Source organism: Rousettus aegyptiacus, unplaced genomic scaffold, assembly GCF_014176215.1.
Source record: "Rousettus aegyptiacus isolate mRouAeg1 unplaced genomic scaffold, mRouAeg1.p scaffold_m13_p_2, whole genome shotgun sequence".
In the NCBI taxonomy this organism is placed as follows: domain Eukaryota; kingdom Metazoa; phylum Chordata; class Mammalia; order Chiroptera; family Pteropodidae; genus Rousettus; species Rousettus aegyptiacus.
The window spans coordinates 11,252,940-11,276,755 of NW_023416295.1; the positions used below are offsets into that span (position 1 = coordinate 11,252,940).

Here is a 23,816-nt window from a genome sequence, read left to right on the forward strand (position 1 = left end):
TTAAACGTAAAGTTTATCTGGAATTCAGATTTAACTGAGCGCCTCGCATTTTATATGGCGGCCCTACTCCCACTGCCAGCTGATCACAAAGTGCGGTAAGTTACCAGGATGACCAACCACTCCGCCTTGCCTGCGACTGAGGGGTTTCCCAGGACCCAGAACTTTCAGCACAAAAGCCAGGAAGGTTCCAGGCAAACAGGAACAAGCTGGTAACCCTACAGTCAATCACTTCACGGAGAAAGCAAACACGTTGTAGCCTGAGCCCCGACACTGGTAAAGTTTGACCTTGTTCTTTGAAATAGCGTTCCTGTACCTCATTTCCCCATATCTGTCATCATTTATCTAATACACACATTTACAGTGAGGATAAAATGGAATATGGTAGATATAAAGGACCTTGGAAAAATGCAAAGGCATCATAAGTGCTAGTTTATTAATATAGCTGTTATGGGTACGAAGTTCTGTTTCACGTCAAGTTTCAAAGCTCGCTGGTACTTGTTTTATTTACATGTTTTATACGATCCACTGAGGGTACCGGTGGATCGTATAAAACTTGTAACACTGGTTTAACCACATATAAAAAATGTTCAAATCAACTTGCTCCTTTTAGAACTACAGCAATAAGCTCTGGGTTTGATGTTATACCCCACCCCCACTCACTCACTGTGTAACATGAGACAAGTCCCTTAACAGACCGAGCTTCAGGTTCACTGTAAAACTGGGGCGACAGCAATAAATACCTCACAAAACTCCCTTTAGGAACAAACAAGGAGCTGAAAACACTACATAAACTACAAAATACAGTGTAAGTTTTAACAGTACTTAAAATTTTGTTGTTTATACAAAACTATGTATACCAATGTTTTTCTTTAATCTTGATTATTTCTTCTATCTTGCTGATTCCATCTGAAGATATTTACTGAAGTCAATTCTAACTATACTCTTACTGAGAGCTCAGGCTCCAGAGCCAAACAGATTGGGTGTGACATTTTGCTCTAATATCTACTAAATGGCACCTTAGGCAAATTACCTCCCTAAGCCTCGGTTTCCTTATCTGTAAAATGTGGAGAATATTTGTATCATAAGATTAAGTGGCTTAAACAGTGAATGTATGTAAAGGATGCAATGCTTGCCTTACAATAAGTACTCAAATCTCAAATCCACTTAGCATCCCTAGCTAACCAGTTAGCGGGATTTCTCCCAATAAGCTTCAGTTAGATGATTACAAATTTATTTAAGAAAATGTATATAGTAGGAATATTTTTTCTCACAGCCAGTACTTTATGCTAAAATGTAAATTTCTCAGATTTTATGACAGAAATGTTGAACCCTAATTTCTAGATCCCACTCTAGTCACAAAGGTAGAGAATATGTGTGGAATATAACTCAGGACCAGTTGTTATGCTGATTCAGCTTACATGGCTTCCATATATCTCAAAAAGATGGCCCTCAACAGCTTCCTAACTCTCGAGGTTTTTACAGTCTCAGGTCCACCCTTAACCCCATGACAGGACCTGGAAACACCTGGGGGAGCAGTTGGGGTGGCTCTGTAGTCCATTTATCTACCTCGCTATGATGTGGTATATCTCCAACTATCCCCCCTACCCAGATGACCCCCGCTCCTATACACACACACCAACACCCAGATCACAGTTCTGAGTCATTGTGCCTCAACTTCCTCATCTATGGGAAAACCTAATCCTACTCTGCTTTCTACTTAGCTTCCCAAGCCACATACCCTCCTCTTCCTATTATTACATCCAAAAGAAGTGACAGGGAATTCCCTATAAGGAAGCAGAGCTTTTTTATATTAGAATTTTGTTCACAATCAAGTCACTGAAGGTAAACGGGGGAATGGCATGATCAGTCACCATGCATTATCTTAATAGTAGGGCAGGAGCTCTACTTGGTGCAATTATCTGACATATTTATCAGTATGTACTGACTAGCCAAGAACTGAATACCTCGACTGTATTAAAACACTGATGAATAGCCTACTTACCCCTGTAGTACTATTTCTATTTATTCCAACTATCCCTACGAAATGGTTAACGAGAGCCAACCATATAAATATTTCAGGAGAACGTGGACTATCGGATGACATCGGCCTGGCTAAATAGTACTTGAGGGTCTTAACAATTGTAACTGAGTCCAGCTAAGCACTATATTTAGTATGATATGAACCTATACCTAGGAGAGTGAGCAGATGGCCTAATTTTTAAGTGTAGGTTGTTTCAGTTGGATTAACAATCATACTTTCAAATTTACCTATTTCTTTTCCCAGAGTAAAATTAAAATAAAATTAAAGAAAATTCAAAGGCTAAAGGCTAAATATAATTGTTCCAAACATACAAAATAGTGTGTGTGTGGGGGGGGCAGTAACAATAAACAACAGTAAAAAACAGCAAAAGTAAACATTTTATTGACAGCAAAGTGAAGTCTGCATGTTTGAGAAAAGATAGTTCTTCAGGTAAATTTAGCCCTTGAGGATACAAAGAGATTAAAATGTTTAAATTAAGATTTCCAAGATAATTTTAAAATGCTTAGCTTATTTATAAGAGTTACAATAGCTTAAGATAATTTGGCATTCGAGTCTATCTAAGACTAGTCAATCTAAGCCTATACCTTTTCTTTCAATTTCAAGGGTTTATAAACTGTTCAGTAGGAGTCCTTAGATGTTTCCTTATCTTTTCCTCCACTGGCCCACCTTGCCCCAAAAGCCCTATTCTATATTTTGGTATATCAGTTAAAAACAAACTTAAGAAAAAGCAAATACATATATAAGTATACTGTAAAAAAGTATATAACTACAAGATAAATTCCTGCGTCACAACTAACATATCAACATTATTTGTACTATCTAAATGTTACATAAACGGATAAGGTTTAAACGTGCGATTACACTTCCTTTAGCCAATACTTAGTCTTTTATTGTATTGTACTCTATTGATAATTCATTTCGTGTTTTCTTTTTTGATTCTTTACATAAAGCATTTTCTTCTTCCCATAAATTCTCAATTATTTTACCATGAATAAAGCTTTTCTTAACAGGTTTCAAAATCAAAACTACTAAGATAAAGGGTTGTCTTCCCTCTTCTCTCTTCCAGTGTGCTCAGTTTTCTGGCCTCTGCAGCTTTTCCATAACTGTTCAAAAACTAGACTGCGTTTTAAAAATAGAAGCCACCAAAAATAAGAAATCCACCTTCAAGAGCTATGAGAAATATTTGGCCCAAGAGACATTTGACTGTTAAGCCAAGCAAGCCTGGCTTACAAACTTCTAATACAGATCATTTTCACATCCGAATGAAAACATTACGGATAATTTCTCTTTACTACAAGGCTATCTGCATAGATAATGCTTTCTGCTACCATTATGAATGTGGAGCACTGGATCATCAAGATCAGTGATTAAGACCTAAAGCCATCAAAATGTGTCTACTTTATAAAATTTAAATATGAATTACTAAGATCAGGGACAGAATAACTTTTTTAATCAATAAAATTGAACATGAAGAAAAAATAAGGCCTTTGAGCTATACTTCTCTTGCTCAGCCCACTTCCACATCTGCAAGTGTACTGTCTCTTTATTCTCCCTTCTAATAAAGCTATTCTGTTGCTCCTAAAAACAAAAAGAAAAAGAAAAAGAAAAAAGAAGAGTACTGAACTTGCTGTGAATCTGTAACAAAACTGTACTGAAAATCTGTTCCTCCAGATTTTTTAAGGAGTTTTAAATGCTTCAAACCAACAATTGCACAAAGAACACATACACATATGAATCTTTTCAATTTTTACTCCATTTCTTAAGCGACAAGGCAGCTGAATATGGGCAGTTCTCATATGCGAAACGAGGTTCAACATTTTGGAATTCAAGACACTGAGTTCCCCAAATAGTCCTTGAAATTCCTTTTATTTCATAATATATTAAACTTAAATAAAATGACAAATGTCCTTTCCTTTTGGGTACGTGCTCAAGTCTAGGCAAAATTATGAGTCGGTTACCTTTGTCACTTTCCCATAGCACTTTATTCCCCCTAAGCAGATGTACTAACCAAAATCACCTCTCTACCCCAATCTAGCTCACCCTCTAGAAAGTAATACTAATTGCAGTCATGTATACAAATGTCATACCTATTGTTTAATATGCAGTATATTTTATTTGTGATACCAATTTCACTGTAAATCTAAACTCTGGTGACACATTTTTAGCTAGAAATGCAAACTTTGGAGTTTCCATAACCCACTAATCACCAAAAGAAATCTGTAGAGAAAGTATTGTGTTCCAACAAATTTACTTAGTCACTTCGAAGCCAAATATATCTATCGCTCAAGAAGCTGTAGGAATGTAAGTTATATAAATGTCTAATCACTATGTTGTACACCTTCAACTATTACCATATGCCAACTGTAATTAAAATTTAAAAAATTATTAAAATCTAAAAGGAGATTAAAATGGCAGAATAGTGATTGTTTTTAACTATGTTGGAGGCTTAAGATACAAAGTTTTCAACAGTCATGGGGAGGACCCACTCCAAATTGGTAAGGACCTGTAGAATTCGAAAGAGGACATTAACAAATAGAGTTGTGTCTGAATAAATTTAGTCCCATTATCATAGCTTTATTATAGTGTTTAAGATACAAAGTTCTCAACAGTCATGGGGATGTGAAGCATAGCACAGAAAATATAGTTAACAGTATTGTAACAATTATGTTTAGTGCCAGATGGGTATTAGACTTACTTTGGTCACTTAGTAGGGTATATAAATGTCTAATCACTATGTTGTACACCTGAAACTAACATAATATCACATGTCAACTATGATTGAAAACTAAATTTAAAAAAAAAAGATGTAGGAAAATAAATGTCTAAAATAAAGTGAAGGCACACTAATGGGCAAGATATATTTCTTTTTCCACGGCACCTGCTTCATTTGAAGGTAGTGATCTTAGATATGCACATGAAAGGTCTGGGAAGACCCGCTCCAAATTGGTGAGGAATAATCCCGAGCAAAAGAATCAGAGGATAAGGAAGTTTTCCTTTTACTTACACACTCAGATGTGGTTTATAGATTTTAATAATAAACATACTACTTGTGTAACTTCTTATTAAAATCAGTAGAAAATGTAGGGATTAATAAATTCAACTGATGTGGGAAAAGATTTTGAAATATGTTCTGAAACAACAGATAAATGTCAACAATTATGATTCCAACAGATAAAAATAAATAAAATTACACTTATTGCTTTTATATTCTCAAAGCACTTTACTAATATAGACTATACCTTATAATAGTTTTATCAAATTTTACTTTCACTTCTCAGATGGCTAAAATCTTTCAGGTCATTTGATCCTTAAATTCTTGCCCCAAAATTTCATAAGCTCTAATTCATTTTAGAAGCCACAGTAAGGAAAAAATGGGACTGTGTTACATTTACCCCCAGGACAACTGTAATTAACATGCGGAATTTGCTACAGGTAACAAAATGCCCTTTGCTGTCCCCAACCCTCACCCCACCACTGCTGCCATGAACCTGCTTCTGTTAAAATGGCCGGTTAGAAATTTAAAGTAACACTCACACAAATTTAAAATGACCACCACATGTTGAACCAGTAAAACCAGTCTAATTAGTGCTAAACTTTGCAAAATAAAGAGGCTACTGAGTGGAAACTCTTTCACAGATGCTTAATGAAATTCGAACTGAGGACAGCAAGGTAAATAACACTGCTGAATAACATGGCTTAATGTTCCAGTGGCTTTGATGGAATTAAAATTACTCCGAAAGCTATCTCCTCATAGCTTTCATCATTTCACAATCGCGAAATGCGAAGAATGTTTTTTCTTCAACAGTTTAGGCACACTTTAACTTACTACATGTTATACTTAATAACAGAAATATCTGGTAATTAAAAAAGAATAAACGCTTTACCAGCTGGCGATGGTAGGAGGTGCTAGCGCCTTCAAGATATGCGCCTGTTTCCACACCCGATGACAAAAGAAACTCACAAGAGACCACCAGCATTTCGGCCTGCCACACTGGCAAATGACATTTTATTATGTAATCTTTCACCCCAAAAAAAGCATATTGTGTACCAATACGCACCTATCATAATGGCCAAAATCCAAAACACTAACATCACCAAATGCTGGCAAGAAGAGCAACAGGGAAGTTTCACGGATTGTCGCTAGGAATGCAAATGGTACTCCCACTTTGGAAGACAGTGAGGCAGTTTCTTACAAACTAAACATATCCTTGCCATAATGATCCAGCAATCGAGCTCCTTGATATTTACTCGAATGAGATGAAAATCTATGTCTACAGAAAAAAAAAAAAAGTACACGAATATTTACAGAGGCTTAATTCATATTTGCCAAAACATAAGAGTAACCAGGATGTCCTTCAGCAGGTGAATGTACATCCAGACAATGGAATAGTATTCACTGCTAAAAAGACATGAGTTATCAAGCCATAAAAAGACATGGAGGAAACTCAAAAGCATATTACTAAGTAAAAGACGTCAATCTGAAAAGGCTACATACTGTATGATCCCAACTATATGACATGCTGGGAAAGGCAAAGCTCCTGAGACAGTACTGAGACAGCAAAAGGTTGCAAAGGGTTAGGAGGAAGGCGGGAGACGCAGAGGCAAAGCACAGAGGATTTACGAAGCAGCGGAACTACTCTGCATGATGCAATAACAGCCGATACACGGCATTGCATTTGTCAAAACCCACAGAATGGAAAATTTCAAGAGGGAGCCCTGATGTAAACTGAGGACTCTCTAAGTGACAGACACATCGCTCTAGGCTCAACGGAGTATCGATTCATCGGTTGTGATGAACGCGCCACGCTGGGGCAGGATGCTGATAGAGGAGGGGCCGTGCGGTGTGCGGGCTGGGGGTATGTGGGACGGCTCTGCACCGCTGCTCAATTTTGTTGTGAACCTGAAACTGCTCTAAAAAAGTCCATTTTTTCTTAAAAAGTGCGTTCGAAACTTTTTTAAGTATATTGTTTATTCACTTGTTACGATGATAATGATGATGGTCAAGATGATGATGATGGTGGTCAAGAAAAATTATTAATACTTATAAATACTATTCCATGTGTGTATGATGCTTTTATACATTATTTCAATTCTTAATCACTTGTGAAGCAGACAGTTAGCTGTCATCACAGTCATTTAAAAAAAAATATTAACATCAGCCTAAACTCACAGAGCTAGTTAGCAGCGCTAATAGTTAAGTATTTTAAATCAAAATTCAGCACTATCGCTGCCTCGTTATTAATTTCCTCATTCCCTGGAAGGCAGCCAGATATACTTTTTAAACTTTTAAAAGGAAGGACAAGCCTTAAAACCAGATATAGCTGGGTCAAAAATCCCTGCTATGTCTCTTAGTAGGTGTGACTCTAGACAAGGTCATTTATTTATTTATCCATGATCCGTCCATGGGGGGAAGGGAGATCTTATAAATTTACTTGTCAGTAAATATGTAAGTATGTAAATTAAGACAAAAACATATGTAAACCATCAATATCCATATTTGTAGAATGTTTATAAGTAGAAAAAAATTGGCTATGTACATTCACATGAAAATCCAATTGTCGAAACAAAAATCCAATTGTCAATTAACTATGAAAAATGGTCAACTTCACTAGTTACCAAAGAACTGCAAATTAAAACAATATCATTTTCCCCATCAGCCTTTTTTAATGAAAAAAAAAATCACAAGTATTGGCAAGGACACAGGAAACAAGACAGCACTTGGCATTACTGGGCAAGGGCAGCCACTTTGGAGAGCAATTTGGCAGTCTCTCACAAAGGCTGGAAATGTAAGTTCCTATGACCTGGCAAATCCCTTCTGAGAAATTTGCCCTGGAGAAACTTTGGTACCCGTCCACACTTACTTCACCCTGTTTCGTTTTGTTAAATGGCACATCCTGGTATTTAACTGATCCTTAATAAATACTACATATCCTTAACGAACATTTGCTAAATGCCTACTAGGCTCCAAATCTAACGATTCTCATTCTGGGAATGAGACCACAGTACTAGAAAAGTTCCTATGCCAGTGGTAGAGACAGGCAAATCACTCTGACATGTCAAAAGCCACCGGAGAAGCACGCCAACCGTACTGAGAAAAATGACAGGCAACCACAGTCCTCGGTATAGGAGGGGGACCAGGAGGCCAAATAGCACTGACTATGAGTTAAGTGGATCCACGTATGTTTTGCCAAGGAGATAAAGAGAGGAAACTGCAGGCAGTTATAACAGTATTTGCAAAAGCACAGAGGTACTCGAGAAAGGACACTTTAAGCTACTAATAGGAGGCTGATAAATGACCCCAAATCTATCAGGTCACAATCCATGGAATCCGTGTCACCTTATTCGGGAAAGGGTGTGATTAAATTTAGGTATTGTGAGATGAGGTGGCAATCTGGGATTATCCGGTGGGCCCTAAATGCCATCGCAAGTGTCTGTATAGGAGACAGGCAGAGGGAGATGGATGTGAACAGGGAGACGGAGCAGGGAGATCAGAAGATGCTGGCCCCGCAGACTGGAGTCTGGCCACCAATGCAGCAGTCACAGAGGCTGAAGAGGCCAGGACAGATTCTTCTCTAGCGTCTCTGGATGAAATGTGGCCCTGCCAACACCTTGACTTCAGCCCATTAACGTTGACTTGAATTTCGGCTTTATTAACTCTAAGAGAATAAATTTCTGTTGTTTTAAGCCACCCAAGTGGTGGCATCATGGCAGCTCTAAGAAACAAATGCAGTACACCTCACTGCCACTGTGCTGTATGGCACGCTACGTGCTAAGTGGTTCAGACATTGATCCAGGTCTCTGAAGAACCATCCAGGCTTTTTACGCAAGAGAATGGCATAAGCAGATCTCTGTTTCACACTGTTAAATCTGCTGATGAAGTTGAAAATTTATTAATGGAAAAAGAAACTAGAAACGAGAAGATATGTCAGAACCAGAAATCCAGACAGAAGATAAAGTTCTGGATCAGCAGATATTGAGACAAACCTATCATAACAGAAGACAGAAATAAAACCAAAAGTGGGGGTGGGCGTACTCAATGGAAATAGACAATGTGGGACATAGAGCCAACACTTTAAATACGTACATTAATTAAGATGCTCAAGATGTAAGAAAGGCGATTACATTGATGGAACAAGGACAGGATGCTATACAGAAGAATGAAACATAAGAAAAAGTCCTTGGAAATATATAGCACTTAAAATTAAAAATTCAATAGATGCATTAGAAAATGAGGTTGAGAATTTTTCCCCAGAAAGGAAAGGAAAAGCAAAGTAGAGAACAGGAGTTGAAAAATATTCTTTCAATAAAGTTTCAAATTAATTCAAAAGACCAAGTTCCACTCAAAGTTCTACAAAGAAAGAAAAAGAGAACAAAAAGGCAGAAATTATCGAGCAATAAAATATCCCAGAGCTGATGGACTTCGGATTAAAGGGGTCTGCTCAGTGCTGAGAAATGAATGAGGGAAAAAATAACTGACCTTGAGACACAGCACTGTGAATTCTCAGACCAGCAAATATAAGAATATCACAAAAACTTCCAAAAACCAAAAACAAGGTCACCTGTAACTAAAGCGACTCTATAGGTGATCAACAAATAAGGATACTTTTTCAGAACAGGTGTGATAAGACATAGTTTAACAGTGCTCCAGAAAAACCAGGATGTACAGTCACCTTTCTTGAATCACACTAGCATCAGTTGTCTGGGTAATACGGGGAGCCAGGAGGTTATAATGCCTTTAAAGATTTGAGGGAAATACATTTCAATCTAGAATTCTATTCTAACACAGTGATATGCGCCGTTTTTCAGACCCCCACCTTGTTCAGCCTACTTGCTCCCACAACCTCTAGGTTAATCATTTGTTGAATGCAGACATGCTAATCATTACAGAAACTGTGCTCACAGCTTGAGTTTTACAAAAAAAAAAAACAGCCTTTTACCAGAAAGCACCTCACAGAGATGGGGGAAAGTATGTATTGTTTATCAAAGATTTGCAAGAACCTGGTGACCAGACTCACATCAACTAGAGTCAACAGACTAAGCACAATCTTTCTCATCCCCTGCTGGCACCCAGATGTCTACCATTGTCTATCACCTCTTGGCTCTCCCATCTCCCCTTCCCTTGACATAAAAGAAGCCTGAACTCTACTTTCTTAAGATGGATTTGAGGCACCATGAGGTCTCCCACCTCTCAGATGGTGCCGTCTCAATCGATAAACCTTTCCTTACTCCAAACTCTGAAGTTCTGAGTTTTGGCCTTTCAAAGCATCAGACACACAAACTTTGGATCAGTAACACTACTCCCAGCTAGATTTCTGAAAAGTTACAGGTAAATAAGGAAATTTTCAGACATTCAAGGACTCAGAAAATTTATGACCTACATACTCTGCTAAGAAATTACTTTGAGAAGTCCTCCACCATGTATATATGTTCCTTTAGTAGGTTTTGAAGTCAATTTTTTTCTTTAAAGTCAGACTTGATCTAAGTTTTGTAATCTATTTTACAAGAGCTAGATCCCACAGGTTAAGGGTTCGGTCCTAGAAAATTATTCCCAACTTGCCAGTCGCAAGTCCACTGCCAGCTGTAAACTAAGGATTCCCATAATTCCCACCTCAGGTTCAGTAATTTGGTAAAATGACGCACAGAAGTCAGAAACACCTTTTATGTTTACCATTTTATTATAAAGGATACAATTTAGGTATAGTCAAACGGAAGCGATGCATAGGGTCGGGATGGGGGAAGTGGGGATGCAGCGGAGCTTCTAAACCCTCTCCAGGTGCACCGCCTTCCCACGCCTGGACTTGTTCATCAAACTGGAAGTTTACTGAATATTACAGGTCAAGAGTTTTTATGGAGCTTACCTTCTGGCCCCCTCACGCCTTACAGAAGGCTGGTGGATGGGACTGAAAGTTCGAATCCTCTATCTCCAGAACTTTTAGGTGACCAGCCCTACCCTGAGGCTATCCTGGGACCCTAACCTAAGTCGCTAAGGTAAACTCAGGTGTGATCAAAAGGAGCTCTTATGAATAATGAAGCACTGTCTCTTGAGTTTTGGGAGTTCAGTTCCAAGAATGGGGACAAAACACAAACATATGTTTGTATTATACCATAGGACTATACGATTATCATTCTCTATATTGTAATAGTTTAGCGTGGAGGAAAGGTGTGATGTGATGTCAGTTTATGTTTTAAAAAATACTTTTTTAAAAAACTTCTTACTGGAAACTCTTTTAATAAAAGCATACATATTTATCAGAAGCCAACAGCAAGCATCATACTCAAAGTCAATTTCCATTAAAGTCAAGAACAAGACAAGGAAGCTAGCGATGACAATAACTACTATACACTGTTTAAGCAGTATAACCACTAGCCTCATGTAGCTACTGAACACGTGATAGTGGTCCCAAGTGAGATGTGCTCTCATGTAAAAACTACGCAGAACTGCGAAGACACAGTATGAAAAACATAATGTAAAACACCTCAATTACAATTTCTATATTGATTGTATGCTGAAATAATATTTTGGATATACTGAAATATATAAAGTATATTAAGATTATCTGTTTCTTTTTACTTTATTTAATAGGCTTTTAAACTAAAATTTTAACTTCCACAGCTGAAAGTTTTCTCAAAAGTGGGGATGAGAAACGGGCCACAGACAACCCGACAGGCTTAGCAGAGGCCAGCCTGGAAGGCCCTACAAACTCAGAGACGGAAAGCCACCACACGGGAGGGTCTGAACATAAAAATTCCTAACTAAGAGCAGGTCATGGCGGGTAGTCATGTCCTAGGCCTGTAGCTTCCTTGACAAAGGTCAACGTTTACCTTAAGTGAGCCTGTCGAAGGTCTTTTTGCACCTAGGATCACTACTCTTGGAATGTCAGCGTGATTCCTTTTTCCAGACCCCTGAGGGCACAACCCAGCAGCAGAGCAGGAAACCACAGGAACCCCACTGTTATTGTGGTGCCTGAATACCACCTCTTTGCGATGTAAATGTGAATTATTAACTCTCCTGCACCCACCAACGTATAAGTGTGTGTCCCTCCATTTTACTTTTCACCCGATCCCAGAGATTTCCCCACCTTGCTGTCTCCCTCCCCCCTTAATATACCACAAATGAATTTCAAGTAAGTCATTTTACATCTCCTCATTTGACTCTAATGTATAAAATAAGCTGCAAAACTGCCATGCTCTGGAGCATTTTCTTAATCCATTGAGATTTTGCTTCCTGGCAATTAATGTCAGTTTGGCTCAAATAAACTCATTAGATTTCTCTGCAAGTTTGGACATTTCTTACACAGACAAAAGGGTTTATTAGGCCATTGTTTGCAAAAGAAAGAAGACCAGGTCCTGGGGCATAAAGTCTAAACCACCAGCAGCAGGGTCAGGTGGACAAGACGACCATGCCTGCCCCCCTAGAGCTGGCAAGCGTTTTTAAACATCAAGTGGAAGGGAGAAAGAAAGATGTAAGCCCTTCTGAAAGAACTTACATTAGACACAGACAAGGAGATGGGAGAAGGTGTGAAGGGGGGCTAGTTCTGGGATGGGTGCGGCAGAGCCCGAAAGGAAGTGTTTGCTCCTCAGGATCAGGATTAGTTGTCCCCGCAGTCCTGTAGGCTCCTGCGTAAACAAGCAAACAAGCAGCAGAGGCTCCTGGGGTTCCACGGAGCCAGCCTTGGCCTAGTCTCCTCTTTAGAGGATGCAGAAACAGCCGCCTGGAAGTTAACCTGAAATTCCAACACACACTCAGGAGGAGGAGCAGTCTTTTGTTAGTTTTGCCCTAGAGCTGTTCACTGATTAACCCCTTCTTGCGCCTCTCTTCCACCTCTGGCCTGCAGTAATTTAATTTAGACCATCTCAGCATTTTCTTCCGGTCGATGCCTACTAGAAATTTAAATTACCTACATGGCTCACATGTGTGGCTCTCACTGCGTTTCTTTTGGACAGTACAGGGTCTAGTCAACGTAATAATGAGAAAAAAGAAGTGAGTATGAATACTGGAAAAGGAGATACAAAATCATCATTGTTTGTAGATAACTGGCTGTCTGACAAGAAAATCCAAAGGAATCATCTGAAAACTACCCAACCAGGAGAATTCACTAAGATATCTGGACATCGGGTAAATAACAAACACACAGTTTTCCTATATACTAGTAATAATGAGTCAGAAATGAAAAGGGAAAAGATCTTTGTCTCAACAGCAATAACTACTTTAAAATACTTAATGTACACAACACCTTATTTAAACACATTTATATACGTATGCATGTATGTATGTATAAAATGATACTGACAGACACTAAAAGGCTTGTATACATGGAAAGACAGACTAGCTCCTGGGTAGAAAGAATGTAATTCCCTCAAAATTAACCTACGAACCAAATGCAATCCCAATCAAAATCTACTAGGGCTTTGTTACTTGTTTGTTTTGTATGACTACTTGATGTATGAATTCCAAAGTTAACCTAGAAAATATTTTAAGATTAGCTAATAAAATTTGAGAGCAAAAAAATTTGTGCATACTTCCCCTATCAGATGTCAAAACTAACACTAATTATTCTGGTACAGAATTTTAAAACCAGAAGCAGTCGTGGAAATTTTATATTTGGAGACTGGTGGCATTTCAAATCAGTGGGTTAAAGATCGATTATTCAATCAATTGGGCAGCATCCAAGAAAAATCCGAACTGAGACAATGGCTGAATTTAAATCCTGGAAAGCTGAGGAGCAAATCCCCTGAAGCAACCAACTAGCCTAGCAATACCTCTCTTCCACAGCTCTCATGTCCCAAAAAGATTTATCCCCAAGTCTTTTTTCTAATTATAAAACAATCTCCAGTGCTATCACAGTGGCCTGCACAGTTCACACTGCCTGGCCTATGACTCTTGTTGGGGAGAGAATTGCTTCTTTTTGAACTATGTGATGCTACTTCGCTCTTGTCCTCTACTCCAGCAGACTATAGCAAATGTGGGTATCCACAGGGATCCAGCAGCCTGTGACCAGTGAGGCTTGTATCCAAAATATGGACTCGTTGGTCCAATAATATTCTCTCCAGGACCTAGAACTGGAATGGAATTAAAAGAACTGGAAAGCATTGAAAGAAGCTAACAGGGCTGCCAAAGTGAGCCCGGCACTTCAAGATTCAACTGAAGCCTCAACGTGAATTCCTCCTTGGTCCCGCTGACAGAGCTAAATCCATCCCTCTGTGCTCCGATTCCTCCCTGCACTCCTGCTTGACACACGGGCCAGCACAGGGGTAAGTACTAAGCCGCCTGAGATGGTTGGAACACAGGGAATACGAGAGAAGCTAGAAATGAAAGCGGAACATCGAAACATGCTGCCGATAGAATGAGATAGGTTAGTAAGCAAAACGTTTGACCAAATCTGGTTTTGCAGAATGATTACTTGGGTCAATATGAAAAACAAACCAGAAAGGATTCGAGTATAAGTGGTCCAGAGTTTATGGCAGCAGATACAGAAGCAGCAGCACCAACGGTAGACACTTTTCCGAGGTGAAACCTACAGGCTATGAGGAAATGTGAATGTTAATCTTCGAAGACTAATGTCAACATTTCCGGAATGTCGGGGGGCTTGTGATACGTACGAGGAATGGAGGAGAAAGGGCCGACACATATGACATGGGTGCAGGGTGGGCTACTAAGTTGTGGGAATAACCCGCGGAGATGTTCAGGATATTATCAAAAACTCAGGACTGGGGCACCAGCCAGAGGTGAAGATGTAGATTTTAGAGTCATCACTGATTCTCCACTTTAGAGTCGAAACCATGGAACCCGAAAAAAATAACAAGAAAAGTATGAACTATGCAGGTGCACTTTCATGTGGATTTTCTCAATACATACGTACAGTACTATAAAAGTATTTTCTCTTCCTTATGATTTTCTTAAGAGCATTTTCATTTCTTTATCTTACTTGTTAAGAATACAGTATTTAATGCATATAACATACAAAAATGTGTTAACAGACTGTTACTGGTAAGGCTTCCAGTCAACGGAAGTTAACTATTAGTAGTTAAGTTTTGAGGAAGTCAGATTTTCAGCACCCCTAATCCCTTCCCCCAAGTTGCTCAAGAATCAACTGATATTCACTTATAAGACATAAGAATTAAGAACAGACACTATAAAAGCCAGCTAGAAAAGTAAAGACGCCAAAGGCAGTGTCCTAGAAGCCAAAGACAGACAAGAGGGCCGATGAGGACATTATCGGGAGTGTCAGAGGCTACAGAGGTGACAAGTGATTATGATATTAAAGTATAACAAACAGTTGGCCTGGGCTGAGACAATCCACCACAGAACTTTTGCCTTCTTGATCACATAATTTTTAAATTATATCTGCACATATTACTCTACCAGTTAGCTATTCAAATGGGCATTTTATCAACGGTAAGTCTACTCTTAGAGAATTCTCGAGCTCCCATTAACAAATATACGCTGGTGTTCTGATGTCAGCTTGTTGGCCTTCCAAAATTTTTCTGGTTTTATGCTCAAAACTTTCAATTCAATTTAACAAACATTCACTGAGGATCTCATTTCCACTGTTGTGCTAGATGGCAGAGGTACAAAGGTTGAGTCATTCAACAAATAAGCATCTTCTATATGCTGAGCACTGGGTGTGCATCAAGTAAATCAAACGCAAACACCCTTGTCCTCGTAGAGTTTTCTTGGTGGTGGAATGACATTTTAAATATAGCTATTCTCCCTAAAGAAGCCCAAAAGAAACACGTTTTAGACTTATCGAAAAAGAAAAGGTAGCAAGTACATTTCTTATTTCATAAAACAATATGAAATTAACAAGAAGAAACACAAACGTGCACTTAATCGCCTGTGGTTAACATGCTGTCCTCTGGTATCATACGACGTCACTAAATATCATTAACTTATACGAACAGTTGGCTCTCAGTTATCTATGGTTAAACTGCCGAGAGCGATTCCCTAACACCGACTCATGTTTCCGGGTTATGTACCATCCAAATGTCTCCCATGTAATTTCCTAACGCATTACACAGTGTGAGAATATACAGTTTAAGACTTTCACAAACTAATTCAAATCATGGCACATGCCAGTTTTACTACGTTCTCCCTTTTTCACATGAAATTGCACAGATACGTTCCCTACATCCAATACCCTTCGATACATTTCCCAGAGCCGAGCAGCCCAAGCTCCCCAACCCCATCTCAAACTCAATTAGTGTCTAAAGCTGCCGCCAACTAATACGTCTCCAAGTACAGACCTCACTTTTACCTACTAGCTCACCATCTCAAAACGTTAACAATCACAACATGCTTCTTTTGGTAAAAACTGTTGGCATTCCAACATGTGTACCTTCGATTTGTGTGTATGTACTATTGTTCTAGCATAATGCAAACACTACAAACCGTGTGTGAAATAAACTTTTAAAAACAAGAAATAAAATTTCTAACATCTTCTTACGGCACCAAGAGATGGGTTGCATGCACGCCGCAGAGCGCATGTACCCTGCAAAACAGACATCACCCTTATCTTAAGAAACCGAAGCTCAGAGGTTAAGTAATTTGCTGCGGTCACAAAACTAGAAGAATGAGGTAGAACCAGATTTGCAGATTCAAGCAACAGTGTGGCCACAAAGCTCAAGCCCTGTATCACTCCTCCGGCCCACATCGATCTCTTTCCTCATACGTTGGGTTGGGTCCCGTGAGCTCCCTCTCTTACCTCACACCTCACTCCCAGCCAGCTACTCCCTCCCGCAGCCCTCCCTCCTCAAGATGCTGTTGGAAAGAACAGGTATTCTTGTTATGCCTCCAAAAGTTGACATACACACTAAACTTGATCTCAGGAGAGTGCTATGCTGTCTAAACAGGCATCTGCCTACCAGTCAGGCCACGTTTCACAGTAAATAACAAATAGAAATTCTGATACTCTAACACATGAGCAATACGGAAACTTACAATAAAAAAGGAAAATGACTTAGGGAAATATTAACTGTGGCTATGTAAACAATGATGATTCCATGCATTATGCTCCATAGGGAACAGCTTGAATTAATGTCAATTCTGTTTACCTTAAACTTACATCAAATTCACTTCTAAAATGAATTCATTCTGGTTCATTCCAATACTCCATGGAACCAAAAAAACTCCTTGCTTCGTTTTAGAAAGAACTCAAACAAGTTATCAAGTCCAGAGATCCAGTCGGTCCCCCTGGGTTTCTGCTTTTTTAGTTTTACAGGAAAAAAGCCAAAGTTGAGTCCAGAATGAGGATCACTGCAATCCCAATAAAAGAAAAATAAGTAAAATTTAAAAACTTATGTGGTAGAAGTAGGAACTTGTCATAATTTTGGCCAAAATGATACTGAATATCTTAAAACACAGAAACATGGATGCAGAAGAAGGAACTGTTGACATACATACAAAATCGGTTTAGAACTAAAACATTAGAAAGGTTAAGACTATCTATGCAGTGGTGTTGGTGCAGTAGCCCCTAACAAAACCCAGGCAAGTGCCCCGTGAATTCCAAGTCGTAAGCACATAAATGAACACACAGGAGGAAACGCACAAAGCTACCTAATAAAGTTTCAAAGAACCCTAAGAAAGAAATGTGGCACGAAATAACAAAAAGCCTGCGCCAAGTACAATGAAAAGGTGGAAAGGGAGGTAAAAGAAAAAGAATATTGAAGAACACTTTGTTGAGCAAGAAAGTATTACAGACCTGGAAATGGAGCTCCAAAAAGGCTAAATGGCCGGGACAACATCACACTGCCAGGGTGTATGGTATGCAGTGCCGCACAGCAGTGCCATGTGACAGGCACAGCAGCAGAGTGAGAAACAACATGGGAAAGACCTCCAAATGCCCTTCCTGTAGCAAGTCAGGGCCCACAGGGTTCTCTCCACGTGCTGGCTGCTCAGTCTCCCTTCCCATTCCCAGGATCTCCCATTCAATTAACAATTAATTACTTTCTGAGTGGAAGGAATTGATAAATAAATGAGTTTATGCCAGGTCTTAATTGTTTGTCCTCCAAGTCTTTGTTTTTTGGTTCCCCCAAGATATGATTTATCCTCACATCTTCCCTAGTGCCCCAAAAGAGTTTGATGCCCCAATTTTATCTGTCAATTCTGCTCTTCCCCAGTTGCCTTGAACATCTTCATTTGAGTACCTTCCTCAAATTCTCTCTACTCTTGCCTCAAATCCAGCTGTCATCTAACTTTGCTCAGCTGACCTTTCTCTGGCTGCTCTGGCCAAACATGACATTTCTGTCCTCTGTAGTGCTCACTTAATATTAACCACACTTTTATGTGCCTTCGTACAATCTGAATACTCTTGTCCTTAAATAATTAATAATTTCTAGTCCCCTTTAAATGATGTATGCGCTTATTTATACAATTGGTTTGCTCACACACCAGATACACCTGGGCCCTCCAAAAAAAAAAAACTACTGAATGTCAGAGAAAAACAAACAAAACAACGGCCAAAAAAAAGAGGCACGAGGAAGCCTGGAGGTGATGATATGTCTATTACCCTGATTGCGATGGCTGCACAGGTATGTCGTGCATGTCCAACTCATCAAGCTGCATATACTAAATACGTGCAGATTTCTGTATATCAATTAAAGGACAGAAAGGAGAAGGAAGAAAAGAAAAAGAGAAGGGATGCTTCTGCAGTGAAGTGAGCTAAGAAGACTGTCATGAGTGAGCTGAAACTGGGCTGATTCTCACAGGCATTTAACAGTTCTTGGAAGTTTTTTAGAAATTACTCAGGGCTCCATGATAAGGCACAAATTCACGTCAAGTCAGTCACAGGCCTGTCTCCTGTTACTATGGAAGAGGTGTCCCTCCTCACAGCTTAGGCTGTGAGCTCATCCCCTCCCATCTTCTTAGGAACTCTGCACTAACAACATTTTCCTCATCGATAGTCAACCTCGCCCTCTCAACCCAGACCTTCCCATCAGCACTTAAACATGCTGTAATCAAAGCGCTTGGGAACTTTCCCATGCTTGCTCCCTCTCCATTTTTTTCACTTCTGCTTGCTTCTGCTCCCCATCCCACCCTTTTACCACCACCACATCAACATCTCCCGCGAAGGTCACTCGTGACCTCTGAGTTGCCAACTCCGATAGACAGTACTCGATCTTCCTCTCAGAGAGGCATTCCACAGTACTGAGCGCTTCTCCCCTTGACTGCAAGGACACCTACTCTGGCTGTCCTCACTTCCCCGGTCACTCCTCTCCCCGGCCGCATCCCAGGCCTCCTCCTGTTCTTATCCTAGTCTCTCCATAGGCAATCTCACGCCGTGGCGTCAGCCATCATCTCTACGCTGATGGCTCCAAAATTAAAGCTAGTGATCACTCGACTTCCCCTTCTCCCACCCCATGCAATATTAATCACCATGTCTGGCAATTTTACCTCTAAATCTCCATTTTCTCCATATTTCTACTCATGATAAAACGTTCTTAAGAGGATCAAATGGGCTAACATGACTGTACTTTTAAAAAAGGGGGTGAAACCAATTTGAGTGTTTGTATTCATTAAATTGAAATCTTGAAAGCAAGGACTTTGTCAAGTTCATCTTTTCATTCATTCCACATGGCAGGCCCAGCACAGCGCTTTGCAGGTGGTCTTCAGTAAGTATACTGCAATGAATCCCTTATATTCGCTTAACACATGCGAAACTGAAATATTCGCACATCTAACAGCTTCTATTTCCCAAAGCATGTTATCATTTTTATCTCGTGAGAGGTAAGAATCTTAAATTAAATTACTATCTGAAGCATAAACTACACTTTATACTTTTGATAATTACAATACTGCTTATCTAAAGTTAGAAAAACCTGTCGTCTTTTTTGGCCTGGCTTTCCTGAAAACATCCAAATCTCACACTAAATTTCATAAAGATTCCTGCTTCCCAATGGTGCATTCTGAGAGGAGAACATTTAAGCATTATAGGAATATTTAAGTTTTAAGTACCCTGAAGGCAGGCAGAATGCTTGAAAAAGTTCCCTATCTCATTTTCATCTTGAAATGTGAGTGACATTCTGATTAGGGCCAGATACTGTAAAATGAAATGTTGCTCAAAAGTTCTCAAAACTCTTCAGAGACATTTAATTACAGCCTCAGAAAGCAAGATTGTCATCTATCAAAATCTCACCGTTTATCAAATCAAAAAACCGCCTAGACTAGACTTCCATCTAAAACCACAAGCCTCGTTATAATATTCATTCACAAACTACGTCTCATTCGTTGTACAAATCATAATCTATAATTATATATTTATTTGTATGATGATTTGCTTCATGTCTGTTCCCTCCATGAGGACAAGGATGACACCAATTTCGTTCACTGCTGTACTCCCAGCACCTTACACAGTGCCTGACATACAAGAGGAGTTAAAAGGCTCTAGCGGAGCAATTTATTGAATGAGGAAAGAACCAATCATTGAAGCCAAAGTAGACAGCAGGATGCATAAAAGCAATGCACCTGAGGCTTTAAGATCTCACTCTGCCAAACCGGGGAGGGCATGACTCTTTCCCTGTATTTGTCCATCCTTCATTTTTTCTTTCCTTTAAGGAGGGCATTCTGGACACACACACCAGTTCAGCTTTAAATCATCCAGTCCAAATGTCTTACAAATCCAGTAACTGAGACCCAAAGACACTAGGTGACTTGTCACCTCGATCCTTACAGCCAGTATAGACTTCTCTGCCCTACACTTGACAACGCTGTAATTCTACAGAACCAACCCTCCTTGTAGAAAAAGAGAGAAACCAGGAAAAGTCTAAATAGAAAATGCCAGAGTGACTACAGAAGCTTTACTCATCCCTAAGGGTGAGAATTGCACGGGAAGACACCAGAAAACAAAAGAATAAAGTCTGATCAACAGACTCCCATGTCACGACACCTTTCCCCTTTAATAACCTTCATATACACTCTCAGGAGCAACTCAGCAGCACGCTTCAACCCCCAGAACTAATCTGGGGAAATAAAAAAGGTTGTGATGATCATGAAAGACAGTGTCATCAAACCAAGGTTCTCCTGGGCACCCAAACAAAATCTACTGGTGCAACTAACTATTCAGCCAGCAGCCAAGGAGAGGCAGCATAACATAGTAGTTAAAGGTGAGAGATCTGGATTTGGGGGGAGGCCGCTCTGAATCCAAGCACGTCCTCTCACTTGCTGTGATCTGAGGTTTTTCCAGACTGCAGTTTCTCCAACTGTAAAATAGGAATAACCACCGCCCTAGAGGTCTGTTAACAGTGTAAGGATGCCATGCATAAAGCTTAGAACAGTGCCTGGCACGGAATAAAGGCTCAATAAATGCCGGCTATGTGTCATTTTATTCAGTTGTAATCCCTTTCACAAAGCCTATTCTCCCTCTAGCCTTCATAATTTTAAAGACGTTGTTCCACCCTTTCCATTTTTGAGAGCCTTGTATATACAGTAGCTGAGAGCACATTTTTTAAAACCCGAATGGGCAAAACGGTTCCCTATGTCTGTGCCTCGGGTTCCTCAGCCATGAAACGGGCCTGATAATACCTACCCCACAGGACGGAGGGTAGTAAGCGCGCCCCTGCTGCTACCCGATCTATTACTGGTATGTAATTAAAACGCACTCAGGGACAAGTAAACCTTTAACCGTCAACCCCAAAACATCAATCAGTCTTAATCCAGTCCCACCACCGCAGATCGTGGCCAGAACAAATACCAAGGTCGACCCACCTCACACGCCCAATTTTTCCTCATACTCTGCAGCAAGACACCCCCGCCCGCCCCTCCGACGTGGTTTTCTAAAATCAAGGGGCTCAGTTTCCTCCCAGGGACAGCGTCAGCGCAGATCTAATCAAAGTTGCCCGGTCCCCATCCCCGACCCCAAAGCGCGGGGAGACCCCGTGCATCCTTCCTCCCTCGGGACAGCTCTGCGTCCCCCGCCGCGGTCCCTCCCCCCTCCACTCACGTGGGCCGTCCGGCCGAGGCTCCACGTCACCCGCATCCCGGACCCCACCGCGGCGCCCCCCGCTGCGCCCGGCCGCTTCTCCCCCCAGCCGCAGGCGCGCACTGCCCCGGAGCCGGGCTCGGCCGCCACGCTGGGGATCCGGGGCCTGAGGCCGGCCGCGACCCTCCCCCCAGGCCGGGGCCGCCCTCGGGCCCAGCCTGGCCGCACGCGGAGGCCGCGCCGCCAACCGGCCCCCGCCGTCCCCACAACCGGCGCCGCACTCACCGCAACGCCGGGACTCTGGCTCCTGCGGCCTCCGGCCCACGCAGGCCCGGCTGCGCCCCGGAGCATCCACGCCCCGCGCCGCCTCCTGGGAACCCCGGCGCAGCCGCCGCGGCCGCACTGCGAGGGGGCGACCGTCCGCCGCCCAGTCCGCCGCTGCGCCGCCTCCTCCCGGCCCCGGCCGCGGCGACAACTGCAGCGCCGCTCCCCGGCGCCGGCACACCAGCGTCTGTTGAGCGAACCGCCCGGGACGCGCTCCCTCGGCTGGCGCTCATTGCATATGCAGGGAGGCCGCCGCCCATTGGCCCGCGGGCGGTGGCGCGTGCGGGGCCGGGCCTATCGAATTCCGGCCGCGGAGGGCGGCGCTGGGGACCCGGGGCGGAGCAGGGTTACTACAGGTCATTCGTCGGAGCCGCCGCCGACGAGACCCAGCCGCTGCCGGCGCGGGGCGGGGGCGGGGTCGGTGGGGAGGGGTAGTGGGGTAGTTCTGCGGCGGCAGGAGGGGAATCGGCCCTGAGGCTGCGATGTGGGCAGAGAGGTGGGTCCAGCAGGATCTGCAGAAGGGCCTTCCCTCCCGGGGAAAAAGACCACCCTGCCCCCCCACACACACACACCAAGAAACTACAAACGCACTATTATTGCTGTAATGTATAAATCTGAATCTAGATCGTGAAATAATATGCATATTATTTTCATTCTTAACTGGATTCGTTATCCTGTTCGTGCACAAGTTCCTGTCATTTAGTCAGATAAAATGATTTTTGGAAATGCCAGGAGCAAGAGGGGCTCAAATATTCAAAGCGTGTTTCTTTACTACTTATCTTGTTTTGGCTTCATCAAACCCTGCAAATAACCCATCTCTCCTAAATGCACTCACGATTTACGCAACGTTGATACTTGTTTTCAAAGGATAAAATTCACTCCAAATTATTGTTTTTGGATGGTCTTACAAATCTGAAAGCGTTTCTGTATTTTAAAGAGTTTGCCATTATATTTCATTTTAGACACTGGGGAAAGGAAAAAAGACATCGAGGGCAGAGAGACTGCCTCCCCACAAGAAAACAACAACAACAAAAAGCCGGGATATATGACTAAAACAATGCACTTTAAGAAAGAAGACCTTCAGTACCTTGGTAGTACTAGGATTAGGCTTTTTTTCATCCAACACATTATTTAGTTTGTCTATAAACAAAATGATAACTTTAAATCGGATTTGATACCGCAATAAATAAAAGCTATTTGGAGAGTTTTGATTTTTTCTTTTAAGTGGTGAAGGGGCTAGCAATAGTTATGGAATAGTAAAGCTCACTGAGATGCAAAACTTTTCGTTAAATAGGTGAAAGGTGACAGTCACAAACCAGCCTAAGACTAAAGCAGGGGCTCACTTCCAGGAGAATCACAATCCCAGGAAGCTGCCTGAACTTGAACTAGGTGGAGTGATGGATGATATTCAGAGCAAAGCAAGCTCATCTTGGATCCCAGGCCAATTTAGCTGGGTAGAAGAACAGAGATACCTGACTTAGGCAACCTGTTCTACTACTATAAAACGTTTTGCTCGCTAATGAAAGCATTATCAAGGG

At 41.2% G+C, this 23,816-nt stretch overlaps 1 protein-coding gene across 2 annotated transcripts in view; it reads right to left on the bottom strand.

The window, feature by feature from the left end:
• ACSL3 (acyl-CoA synthetase long chain family member 3) overlaps positions 1-22,469 on the bottom strand; it is a 65,218-nt gene extending 42,749 nt beyond the window's left edge. The window contains exon 1 of one of the 2 annotated variants that reach the window (XM_016156706.2): positions 22,240-22,469. The gene's annotated coding sequence lies outside the window, so the exon portion shown is untranslated. Of the gene's footprint in view, positions 1-6,253; positions 6,313-22,239 lie in introns of those variants that run through there. The other variant, XM_016156708.2, reaches the window with a different exon arrangement.
• Positions 22,470-23,816: the final 1,347 nt, after the last annotated feature.